This window comes from Scylla paramamosain, unplaced genomic scaffold, assembly GCF_035594125.1.
Source record: "Scylla paramamosain isolate STU-SP2022 unplaced genomic scaffold, ASM3559412v1 Contig4, whole genome shotgun sequence".
NCBI classification, from domain to species: Eukaryota; Metazoa; Arthropoda; class Malacostraca; order Decapoda; family Portunidae; genus Scylla; species Scylla paramamosain.
In genome coordinates, this window is record NW_026973669.1 from 426,682 (window position 1) to 439,770 (window position 13,089).

Here is a 13,089-nt window from a genome sequence, read left to right on the forward strand (position 1 = left end):
AGGTTTGAAGTTTTTTATTTATTTATTTTTTTATTATTTATTTATTTATTTATTTATTTTTCATTTATTTTTTTTTTTTTTTTTACGTGCTGGGTCTTGGGGACTGGGTCAGTGCGGTCAGTGTCTTGGGCACGTAAAGAACAACGCCAGACACACTGTTTTCGGTCAGTGGGGTCAATACTCCCTCACTATAAATTCATTGTTTGAAATACCATTCCCCTCATTTTTTTGCACTTAACTTTCTGTTGTTCATCCCATTTCGTGTTCTATACTCATATTTTTTGATGATTTAAAAAAATGTATTTTTGCCGTACCATACTTTTGTTTGTATGATCAATATTTTTACCTGCAATAATTATTGTTTTTAAAGTTTTGCAGCGGCGCCATATGATCGCGATGTTGATGCGCGATATCAATGAATGAATGAATCAATCAATCAGTTAATCCTTAAATGCTCCGTGGCCTTCCTCTGCGCACCTCTGCTCCGCATGCTCGCTAAATCGCCAGTGGGGAATCGGCTTGCAAAAACTATGAAGGTGTGTTCGTTCTCTTTGGTTCTTATTTCTTGTTGTGAATATCATATTGAATAATTTGTAAAAGTGCTTCACGTATCTTCACGGTAATAAATTTTTACAAAAAACTCCAAGGGAATTTGTGTCTTATCATGTTTGTGCATGTGAAAGGAAGCATATGCACATAGAGCCTAAGGTAGACAGTTGTACCTCTTTCACAAAAAAAAGAGCCGAGTAAAAGACGACAATTCTTTGCAACAGTCTCCTTGCCTCTGTTCAAATCACACACACACACAACACACACACACACACACACACACACACACACACACACACACAGACAGACAGACAGACAGACAGACAGATAGACAGACAGACAGACAGACAGACAGACAGACAGACAGACAGACAGACAGACAGACAGACAGACAGACAGACAGACAGACAGACAGACAGACAGACAGACAGACAGACAGACAGACAGACAGACAGACACACACACACACACACACACACACACACACACACACACACATACACACACATTTATTTTAATTTCACACGACATTTTTCTCTTACCTTGTAACTGAACGTCAGCTTGAAGTGTCCAGCAGTGGATATCTCAACGAAAGCGTGTGTGCCCTGGACCATCGCGGCCACGGCGTCTTCTGTATTCTGAACAAAGTCAACCAGGCGACCGAGGGTTCCGTCGACCTCTTTAAGTCGTTTTGACATTTCGTCACCCATCTCGATTTTGGCCAACCTGTTAATGTTCCCGCATGATTTTTTTTAGACATTCACTTTTACTGGTGTCTATTATTATTATTATGAACAAATTATAGCATCGCTTTTAAATATTTTTATTTTAATTATTGTATTCGTACTATGGTCATAACTTTATCCTTGCATTGGGAGAACCTGGAAGCAAGTGAGGAAGACATGTAACGAACAACACTGGGTCTTGGGGCCTGGATCACTGGGATCAGTGCCCGGGGCACATAACAACGTGAGGTATCTGTGTCAGTGGGGTCGGTTGGGTCAGTGTCTTGGGTACAAAATGAACAACGTCGGTTGCACTGTGCTGGGTCAATGAGGCCAGTATCCCCTCACTTTAAATGAATACATTGAAATACCAATCCTCTCAATACAGTGAAATACCACTTTTCGCTGGTTTATACCGTTTCCTTTTATATATTCACATTTTCAGTGAGTTCCAGTATTTTTTACAATACCATAATTTTGTTTTAATATCTACATTTTAAGCTATCGATGCTGATTTGAACGTTTTGCTGTGACGCCATATGACTGCCATGCTGTGACACCATAAATCAAATCAATCAATTAATTCTGCAGATGTGCTATATGACCGCGATGGTACGGCGCGTCAACTTAAATCAACCTATCTTTTCTCATTTCTTACATCTGGCCATCCTTCATGGCGTCCTTGTTGGGGTATGAATTGTTATATTATAATGTTCTATCAATTTTATATATTTATGTATTATATATCTTCTTTCTTTTTCCCTCTCTCCTCACGTACAGCATGGGACCCAGGCTGAGGTCAGCTGGGTTTCCCTATAAATTTTCATATATTTTTCCTCCTCCCGTAATTTCACCGTGAGAACCACACTGAGTTCAGTATCGTTCACACGGTTCAGTATGGGAAACGAGTTGTTGCCGTACATATGTGCAAATTAGCCTAGTTATCTTACGATAACATTTATATATGAATGTTGTCACGTCCCGGACTACTACACACCTCTTTCCACCCTTACCTCCTCTTTCTTCCCCTCCTCGCTCCTGTTCTCGTGCCACGTAGCTCCTCTCATATGTCCGAACACCACTACCGAAGCCTTGTTACTCCTCGACACGCCACATCGCCTCACCCTTGTCCCTCGTTTCCCCGTCCTCTCCCGTTATTCACGAGTCCCGTTTCACATCCTTGTCAGTTCATTCGTTGACTCAGTGGCCCACGTTCTCTCCTGGATGTAGCTGCTAACTCTCACAAGGACATCGCATCACCCACCGCCCTGTTCGTCTTAGGCTGAGTGTAGTGTGCACCATGTTTTCCCCCTTTGTCTCAGTGTTAGAATTAGCTTTCAGTCCTTAGTTTGGTTAGGGTGTGTTTTCCCGTGTTTTTGTGTTTATTATTTCTGTGTTTGTTTATGATTAGGTTGGTGGTGGGTGTACTTTTTGTTCTGCATTTGTTATTGTTTCCATGTCTTTTTGATTGTTATTAAATTCTAGTAAGGGTTACACAGTTTTGACTACCCCCCACCAAGTTTGTTCAACGTTTTAATCTTATCCCCGTAGATAGATTTAATCCTATCTAAGAGATTGGGAGACAGCTAGGCAACAGTGACTATTGTGAAATTATGTACAAATTAGAATGAGGAAACTTTTAGAAGTAAAAACACTAGTAAAATAGCTGACTTAAGGAGGGCAGATTTCAAGGGATTAAAAAGGAACCTCAAATGAGTTGACTGTCACACGGACGCGGTGGGAGATATGGCCCAGGATGGAGTTGAGAGAGAGAAGGCAGGATGAGGTGAGGTGAGGTGAGGTGAGGGTGAAGGGCAGGAAAGGGGGAGAGGTGTCCGGAAGGGTGAGAGAGAGGGAGATGTGTGTATGTTGGAGGGTCAAGTCAAACTGAGATGGGCGAGGTGAGGTCGAGTTGAGTAGAAGATAGAGTGGAGAGGATGGAGGGCACCTAGATGAGAAGATTAAGGGAAGTAAATTCAGAAGAGATGCATAAATATTTCGATGACAAATCACATACAGGACAGTTAGCAAACATCCCTTATAGAGCAATGAGATCGCTGAATAATGATCCTAGATGGATGACTGTTAGGTTAAAACACAACATAGGGTGAAAGATCAGTATATATGAGATTAAAGGCAGGGGAAGAAAATTTAAGGCCGCATTATAATGTATTAGTAAGAACAGTCAGGAGGTTAAAAAGGAAAGCTAAAAACAATTATGAATTAAAGGTAGCCAGCCAGGCAAAGACGGACCCAAAGTTAGTTCATCAGGTATATAAGACGGAGAGAGAAACAATAAGCCCATTAAAGACTACAGATGGGGAGCTAGTTAGTTCTGGGAGGTGATTAGTAATATTCTGAACGAGTAAATTTTTATCTGTCCTCACACAAGAAAACGTGCAGGAAATGCTGAACAGTGACCAGATGTTAAGAGCAGAGGAGAATGAGAAGCTGACAGATATTACCATAGCTAAGGAGATAGTGGAACAGAATATAGATAGGCTGAAAAAGTACAAGTCACCAGGACCAGATTAGATATATCCCAGAGTAATTAAGGAATGCAAAGAGGTTATTAGTGAGCCGTTAGTTTCTGTCTTTAGGAAATCACCTGAGTCAGGTGAAGTACCGATAATGTGGAGGCAGGCTAATGTAGTACCCATCTTTAAGAAAGGTGATAAAACTTTAACATCTAATTATAGACCTGTCAGCTTAACTTCTGTTATAGGTAAAATAATGTCGATAATAGCGAAGAACATTAGGGAGCATTTAGAGAAAGATAACTTGATAAATTAGTCACAGCATGGCTTCGCGAAGGGTGAGGTGAGTCTTGCCTAACTTGTTAAGTTTTTACAGCAAGGTGTACGAGGAGGCAGATAATGGTGATAGTTATGACATCCTGTATCTGGTTTTTAGTAAAGCGTTTGACAAGGTACCCCATCAGAGGCTCCTGAGAAAGGTTAGGGCACACGGGATGGATGGGAAGGTGTTAGGCAGATAAGGTCGTGACTAAGCGACAGGCGAAAGAGTTGTAATAAGCGGCTCTAAATCCGAGTGGCGTCAAGTAATTAGTGGGGTGCCACAGGGATCAGTATTAGGGCCATTGTTGTTGTAATGTATATCAATGAATGAAAGTGGAATTAGATGTTAGTAAATTTGCAGATGACACAAAGATGGGTAGATTAATAAGGCCAGAATCGGATGTCATCGCCTTGCAGACAGAATTGAATAGGATGAACGAATTATAGATGGCAAATATAGTTTAATATCAACAAATGAAAAGTACTTAGCGTAGGTAGAGGAAACCCACACAGCAGATGTACAATAAACAACAAAGCCCTGGTAGGTTCAGGGTGCGAACAAGATTCAGAGGTTATAGTTAGGTCTGAACTCTAAGGTCTAAGAAAGCAGTGCACAGAGGCCAGAAACCGGGCAAATAGGTTATTAGGATTCATTTTTTGAAGTATTAAAAGTAGAAGGCCCGAAGTAATATTAAAGTTATATTTGGCGCTGGTCAGACCTCATCTGGATTTCGCTGTGCAGTTCTGGCCCCCACATTACAGGAAAGATATACATCTTCTAGAATCAGTACAAAGAAGAATGACTAAAAGGATACAAGAGATAAGTAATCGTTACGAAACGAGACTGAAGCTGTTAAATACATTGTCTTGAAATGGTATAAGGGTTATAGCAAGGGAGTCGTAAGGAAAATTAAGATCAGTGACCAGGATAGAACAAGAAAAGCTTGAAAAATTTAGGCTTAAAAAGAGATAGGTAGGAATTGGAAGTAGTGGTACATGAATGGAACGGACTCGGTAATAAAGTTGTTAGTGCAGAGTCATTAGGGGGCTTTAAGAGAAGGTTGGACATATTTATGGATGGAAATGATAAGTGGGGAAAAAAAAGGTAGGCATTTTTCACACAGGGACTACCACGTGTAGGCCTCATGGCTTCTTGCAGCTTCCCTTATTTCTTATGTTCTAATGCCCCTGCCATCTTCCGGAGGACCATTAGCTTTCCTTATTTCATGTTATGTTCTAATGTGCCTGCCATCTTCCAGAGGACCATTACCTACATCACTCAGGACCTGGAAGGAACCTTGGCATATCTCAACGAATTGGAAATGGTGCTTGACAGTTGGAAGGGACACCTGGTGCAATTTTGAGACTGCTGAACAACCTACAAGAGGCCAGATTGACCATAAACCTTGAAAAGTCCTTTGGGATATCTTCAGTCGTGTACCTGGGAAATATGGTGGGCCAAGGCGTCGCCCGTCCTCAGGAGGTCAACGTGGAAGCAATCCTGGCCTTCCCTGACCCTACCTCCCGGAATCTCTGAGATTCCTGAGATTGGCTGGCTTCTACTGACGCTTCTGGAAGAATTTTTCCACCCTGGCAGCACAAGTTCGTCCAAGCCGTTCATCTGGATTCCTGCCTGCGAAGATGCCTCAACATCTCAAGTTCGTCCAAGCCGTTCATCTGGATTCCTGCCTGCGAAGATGCCTCAATATCTTAAGATCTTTCTAGCCCCAAGACCAGCCGTTCGGACGCACCACCACTCATCCTTTCCATCTCCAGATCGACGCCAGTGGAGCGGGAACCGGTGCGGTCCTCCTTCAGGCTGACCCCAACAAGCAACATCCTCCACCCAGTCGTCTATCACTCCGCCAAGCTGAAACGTCAAAAACTGAGGAACTCCACCATTGAAAAGCTCTTGCTCTGGTTTTGGCTCTCCAACGGTTCGAGTGCTATCTCCACCACAGCATTCAACCCATCCTGGTCCTCATGGATCACAACCCTCTAGCCTTCCTCCACTCCAAGAGGAACAAGAATTAGCGGATTTTCCATTGGCCCCTCATGACCCAGCCTTACAACCTCCAATCCGCCACATCAAAGGGCATGACAGTCTCCTCGCTGATACTCTCGAGAGTTCTTGCCTCACTCCTTCGTAACACAACAATATGGATGTCTTTTGGTGGGAAGGTGTCACGTCCCGGATTACTACACGCCTCGTTCCGCTCTTCCCTCCTCGTTCTGCCCCTCCTCACTCCTGTTCTCCTCGTTCCGCTCTTCCTTCCTCGTTCTGCCCCTCCTTGCTCCTGTTCTCCTCGTTCCGCTCTTCCCTCCTCGCTCCTCTTCTCGGGTCACGTAGCTCCTCTCATCTGTCCGAACACCACTACCGAAGCCTCGATACTCCTCGACACGCCACGTCGCCTCACTCTTGTCCCTCGCTTCCCCGTCCTCTTCCGTTGTTCACGAGGCAGCTCCGTTTCACATCCTAGTCAGTTCTTTCGTGGACTCAGTGGCCCACGTTAGCTCCCAACTCTCACAAGGACATCGCAACACCCACCGCCCTGTTTCGTTTTTGGCGGAGTGTAGTGTGCACCATGCTTTCCCCCCGTGTCTCGCTGTGTTAGGATTAGGTTTTAGTTTTAAGTTGGGCTAGTGCGTGTCTTCCCATGTGTTTTTGTGATTATTTATAAATGCTTTGTGATTATTTATAAATGTTTGCTTTTTTTGTGCATTTGTTATTGTTTCCATGTGTCTTTTTGTCATTATATTCAAGTTAGGGTTACCACAGTTTTAACTACCCCACACCAAGCTTATTCGACCTGTTAATGTTAACCCTTGCAACTTCCCTCCCTTTATTGTTGCGTGTGTTGGGCTCCTTCAAAGTAGTCTTCTGCTTAAACTCCAGGGACCGACTCTCACATGCAACAATATTTCATCATAAAATGTTATATTCAGTGCTATCATGTATTATTTTTCTAACATATGTAACAAGAGTATTAGGAAGAGTCCTTGCATTGGATAGCTGGCCACCATGGTTGTATGCTGAAGCTCCTGGATGGAGTGTCGTTGGGTGAGGCGGGCAGAGAGGGCTTGCGAGTGTTCATGCCGGACGTGGGTTCTTTGTACATACTTGTCTAAAGAAACTTTAAGAATGTAAAAGCTACAACGTGTTTGTCATAACACCCTGGTAAAGCTCCTGATTCCTCGCAGAGAGAGAGAGGGAGAGAAGAGAAAGGGAGAGAAAGAGAGGCTCCTGATTCCTCAGAGGGAGAGAAGGGAGAAGGAGAGGAGAGAGGAGAGAGAGGAGAGAGGGAGAGAAAGAGAAAGAGAGGGAGGGAGAGAGAGAGGGAGAGAAAGAGGGAAAGAGAGAGGGAGAGAGAGAGAGAGAAAGGGAGAGAGAGGGAGAGAAAGAGAGAGGGAAAGAGAGAGAGAGGGAGAGAAAGAGTAAGAAAGAGGGAGAGAAAGAGTAAGAAAGAGGGAGAGAAAGAGAAAGAAAGAGGAAGAGAAAGAGAGGAAGAGAAAGAGAGGAAGAGAAAAGAGAGAGGAAGAGAAAGAGAGGAAGAGAAGGAGAAAGAAAGAGAGAAAGAGAAAGAGGAGAGAGCTGAGCTCGAGTCACGCATAGGTGGGTAACATACACCTGACTAACATCCTGTTATCTGGTGGCTCCTGCATAGTCCTCTGCTAAGATGAAGCATTCTGCATTTGTCTTGTATTTCTCTCAGCGGTGTGAAGGAAAGTGCAGGCGCATGCCCAGCGTGTCCCAAAAGAAGCACAGCGAACGTCTTGGAAGGCATACTCGTATATCTGCACACTAAAGGCAACTGGTGAGCAGAACCAGTTCATTTTTTTTCACTCTCCTTTCCTGAGAGATCATGCAGTGGTAGGGAATGAAAACCGTACTTTAATTTGTCATATTGCTTAACATTCTTGTAATCACTGACTTTTTTTTTCTCCCTACGAATAACCTACTTTATCCTGCGAATAATCGACTTTATATCTGTCTGTGAGCTTGATGCCATTATCAGCTAAATCGATCCTGAACATTGTTTGTGACTGTGTGTGGCCTCCCTCCGACACTCGATATACAGTATTGTGTCCAGTCTGCCACAGCGTCTTCATGCTTAACGCTCTACAACTAGTCAAGCTCCTTTCTTTTCTACTGCTCCCTCTGTTCGACTGTTTTAATATCCAACATTATTATATAACAATTTTTGCCCGTTTCAATATCATTTAGCATCTTTTGCCAACTAAATGAAGTTGTAGTTAAGAACATTTTTGTGTCCTCCCAGCATTTCTTTCTTACTTGTGAATGAAACTGACATAAGTGCACAAAAAAAGAATAATAATAATAATAATAATAATAATAATAATAATAATAATAATAGTAATAATAATTTGATTCCAATGCTGTCCTTATATTCGCTTCTTGAAGCAATTAGGTTTTATGGAAAAACTACAAAATTAGAGATTAACAGGGTTTGCAGTAAAAGATAATATGGTGAAGATAGTGGTTGTGGAAATAGTGGATATACCTAATATACAAATTAAATTAAAGTATATAATTATCTTTAGCTCATCCTTGTGTTACACTTCTGCTGAAACCTATTTCGGTGAAGACCAGCGTGGTGGGTGGCAGGAGCAGCCGATGTCTACCCATTCAGGTGGTGTGTTGGTGAGTGTACCAAGACAACGGCGGGTTTATGACAACCATGCCGTGGTTTATTGTGATTGGTGAATCTAGTTCCATATAAATATCATGATACAAGTATGATCGATTAAAATATATTTCCCTTTTATTGATTTATAGCTTAAGCTTACCAAAACTTGAATGTTAACACCAATATATTGCAAAAAAAAAAATTTTGCTCTGTTGAAATTGAAATTGCAGACACAATGGTCGCTTCTGTAGGGAAAAACTCCCACGGTGGTCCACTCTACTAATAGAAAAGTGGACTGAATGAGAACAAAAATGCGTAAAAAACTCTTCCACAGCGAGGACAACACACACACACACACACACACACAGACACACACAGAGAGAGAGAGAGAGAGAGAGAGAGAGAGAGAGAGAGAGAGAGAGAGTATGCAGTTAGAAAATTCAGAATAACAGTAAAAGGTAGCGTAAGACCCAACATTGCGGCGGAGAATAAGAGACCGAAGACAGACAGTTAAAGATGAATGAATGGAAGAGGAGGAATTAATTATTTCCCTTTAAAACGTTTATGCTTCTATATATGGAAATATGTTGCATGCTTCTCTTCTCTCTCTCTCTCTCTCTCTCTCTCTCTCTCTCTCTCTCTCTCTCTCTCTCTCTCTCTCTCTCTCTCTCTCTCTGTTTTTCTGCGGACTCTCTCTGGACATGTTCATACCTGTAGCCCTGGTCCGTTAATTCCTCAAGAGTCTGAACTCGCTTCGGGTAGGTGGGCTTGCTGAAGATGCCAACAAGGTTACTATTGTAGGCAACAGTAATGATAAAGGAGAAGAGGAACCACATCCCGAAAACAACCCTCTGCCGCAGGACTCGTGGAAGGATCGGCAGACTTTGGTTCACCATCGTTCTCTGCACATCCAACCAATGCAGCGTCCCACTTCTGTGTCCTCCATTCTGAAATAGAATACATCAAATAAATATAAAAGCCACAGACAAAATTAAGTAGCTAGTCCCCTTTTGAAAGCATGGCCCCTTTAACTTTGAACAAGCAGTAGATAAATATATATAGGTCAGTACATAAGTGTGTGTGTGTGTGTGTGTGCGTGTGTAGCAAAAGTTTGAGCACAGTGAAGGCTTCAACTTACCAGAAGATGCACCACGCACACCATGAGGAGGAATGAAGCCAAGATAACCATCCAGACGGTGAATTGAAACGGTCGAAACACATTCATCCACTGAGGCAAAGGTTTTGGGATTAATAGATATGCTCTGTGACTGTCCCAAAAATACGATGTGGATGCCTCGAAATCTTGAAATCTTTGAAGTGACAAAAAGAAATTGCAAATGGTGAAGTTTTTTTCGTTTCGTTCAATCATTCCAAGCATCCCCGTCCATGATCCATTCACTTTGACACCCCATCTGAAATCTGGCGGTTCCCGTGTTAAGGTGAAGGAGAAGTTCAGAGCTGAAGACAACGACTGCAAAGCCTTGACGTTAACACCAACACCATTTCCGTTAGAAATGGATGAATTTTGATACAGAAATGGAGGGTCTACCATCCACGTGGCGAGACTGAATGTGTACCCTTCAAATGATGAAAATCGGTCTGGGAAGAGTTCATTCCACGTAGTAAACAAAGACTTGTCCCACTGACTGATTAGCACCACTGGTACTGATGAAAATGGGAAAGAGGTGTAAACTCCCAGTACATCGCACCTCTCGCCTGTTGTGAAGAGTTTTGTGATAAGAGCGACATTTTTCACGCCTCTCAGAGCCTCTTCTCGCAGTAACTGGTCACTGGAGGAGTTTCCCAGGCTGGTAATCAGTAGAGTATGAGGTTTCCACTTGTACCACAGAGACAATAGCATATGCTGGCAATGGGCGAGACAAAACATTACATGGAGTAGGGAGCAATGGCGAATGGATGCCTGGAACACTTCATCCTCTGGTGAGGTGAGAGTAAGGCCGCGTGTCGTCATGTGGGGAGTGTTGCTTACATCCTCTACATTGAATATATCATCTTGAAGGGATACGGGAAGTGTATAATCTAGATGCAATACCACTTGTTTTCCCTGAGCTGGACCTGACAATATATCTCCCAAAATCTGCAGATATTTGTCATAAACTTTTTCCCCAAAACAGGATGAAACCTTTCCCACGAGAATGGTTTGCGTGATGTGGTATGCTAATGTTGGCCACATCATTTCTAAAGGATGGAGCCTGCAGTGTGTAGGACGAGTGAACGAAAATTCTTTATCAGGCGGGAAACTCAACTTATATACCCCTAAGTTTATTCTCAAGGGATGGCGGCCATCGCATACGTACATTTCCTGAAGATTGATTCCAATGTCACCACCACAATATCAAACAAAATACATGAGTTATATCCCACACTTTCTGGGAGGTTTAAATCACACTGACAATGTATTTGGTTTACACACACACACACACACACACACACACACACACACACACACACACACACACACACTTGCTTATAAGTATCCTACATATTACACAGGTGTATGACCGCGATGTTGCGGCGCCACAAAATAAATCAGTCAATTAATTATTACACAGGTGAAAGCATATAGTGGACAACAAACAACAGAATGTCAGAAGAAATAGACAGAGTGCCTGTTCATTTACTGGTCAATATTTTGTCTGTGTGCATGTTCTCAAAATGTAATGGTACAAATGTATAAATATAGCAGTGTGTGTATGTGTATTGACGCGAGACAGGAGAACTATGAGGAGCCTCAATTGAGTCTTGGTGGTCTCAGGTGTTGCCAGACGGGAGTCTCAGTGTGAAGGCAGTCTCGTCTGAATGGAGAAACTTCAAACAGGACTATTGATGCCTGCTGCTGCTGCTGCTGCGCGCGTGCACACACACACACACACACACACACACACACACACACACACACATTGTCATATTTATGTATTCATACTCATCATCTCAAGGACACACACTCCGCATGTAGCACCAGTGCCCACGACCAGCAGACCTGCCAGATAGCACACCTCGCCACGCAGCGCTTAAATTCCTGAAGTAGAGTTTGGGACTGTATGTTCCGCAGCATAATTAAGAGGAAGAAAGGCTGGGCCACGGGAGGCGCTGTTGCTAACCTGCTGCCAGGCTCTCCTGTGTTGCTGGATTGGGTACTGATTGGTTACCCATTATCCTTGATGCTAAGTGAGGTGGTGCTCCATGCATCTAATTTTTGCTCATCATTATTCGGTATATGGAACCAACATTTACGAGTAATTGTTGATGACTAATCGTGTATTGGAAACGACTGCTGCCATCAGTTATGTGCTGGAGGGGCTTGAGTGGCGAGGTAGCGGCGAGGCACTTTGTGGTGGCGGGCGTGGGGTGCGTAACAAAGGTACAGAAAGTGGCCGGCCATTAGTAAAACATAGTCACTGGAGGCGCTGGGAACCACTGCCGGCACCAATTATGTACTGGGGCATTACACTCAGTCTATAAGGTTGTTCAGGTCAACAGGGAAACAGTTAACACTTCCATTTAACAGCTCCATTATATTAAGATGAATCCAAGAGTCAGAGAACGTGGCTAACTAGCCAGAAGCTAGCTGACGACTCACTGACTCAGGAACAACAGTGGAACGCGAGGGATGAGACGCCAAAACAAAGTGATTTCACTTGTAAGTTATAAATAATGATAATAAATATAATAATAAAAATAATAACAACAACAATGATGATAATACAAAGAAAATGAACTTATAAATATACTATCGCAATCGCTCCTTGAGTGAGAAAGGGGCATGAACTGGAGCTATTTCATGCTTTTGCTTACGCCAGTGGTTTTTATTCACGTACCCTGGACATCTTGATGAACAAGGTGCTCAAGAAGTTGCCGTAAATCCTTATCATCTCAACACACACACACTCCACCTGCACCCCCGACGCAATCTCAACACACACACACACACATCCCATCTGCACCACCACGCAGAGTCCACGCAGAGTTCTGCCAGCCAGCACACCCATCCAAGTGCTGCCATTATTACACAATGCATGAGTTACATCGGCCTGCACAATAAAGATGAGAACCAGGCGATGGTGATGACACGCAGGTGAAGGGAGGCAAGGCTGGGAGCAACCTCAGGTCGCCAGTCATTCAGCAGGCCTGTGTCGTAAAGCCACGTATTCTGAAACGCTTTGTTCTCTCACCACGTCTATTTTCAAAGGCCACAGTAATGTTTGACCGGGCTCTCATGAATTTTTCCTGTTAATAATGTAGAAATCCTATTAATTTGTCACTAGAACCATGGAAATAGTCTTAAAAACCCGTGTAATGTCAACTAGAGCCTAGCTTTAGGTATGGCTAGGAGTGTTTTAGAATGTG

General features: G+C 43.1%; 1 long non-coding RNA gene across 1 annotated transcript; it reads left to right on the forward strand.

The window, feature by feature from the left end:
• Positions 1–1,977: 1,977 nt before the first annotated feature.
• LOC135096407 (uncharacterized) lies at positions 1,978–7,229 on the forward strand. The gene is made up of 2 exons (XR_010264743.1): positions 1,978–2,544; positions 5,332–7,229. It is a non-coding gene; the product is annotated as an uncharacterized LOC135096407 (long non-coding RNA).
• Positions 7,230–13,089: the final 5,860 nt, after the last annotated feature.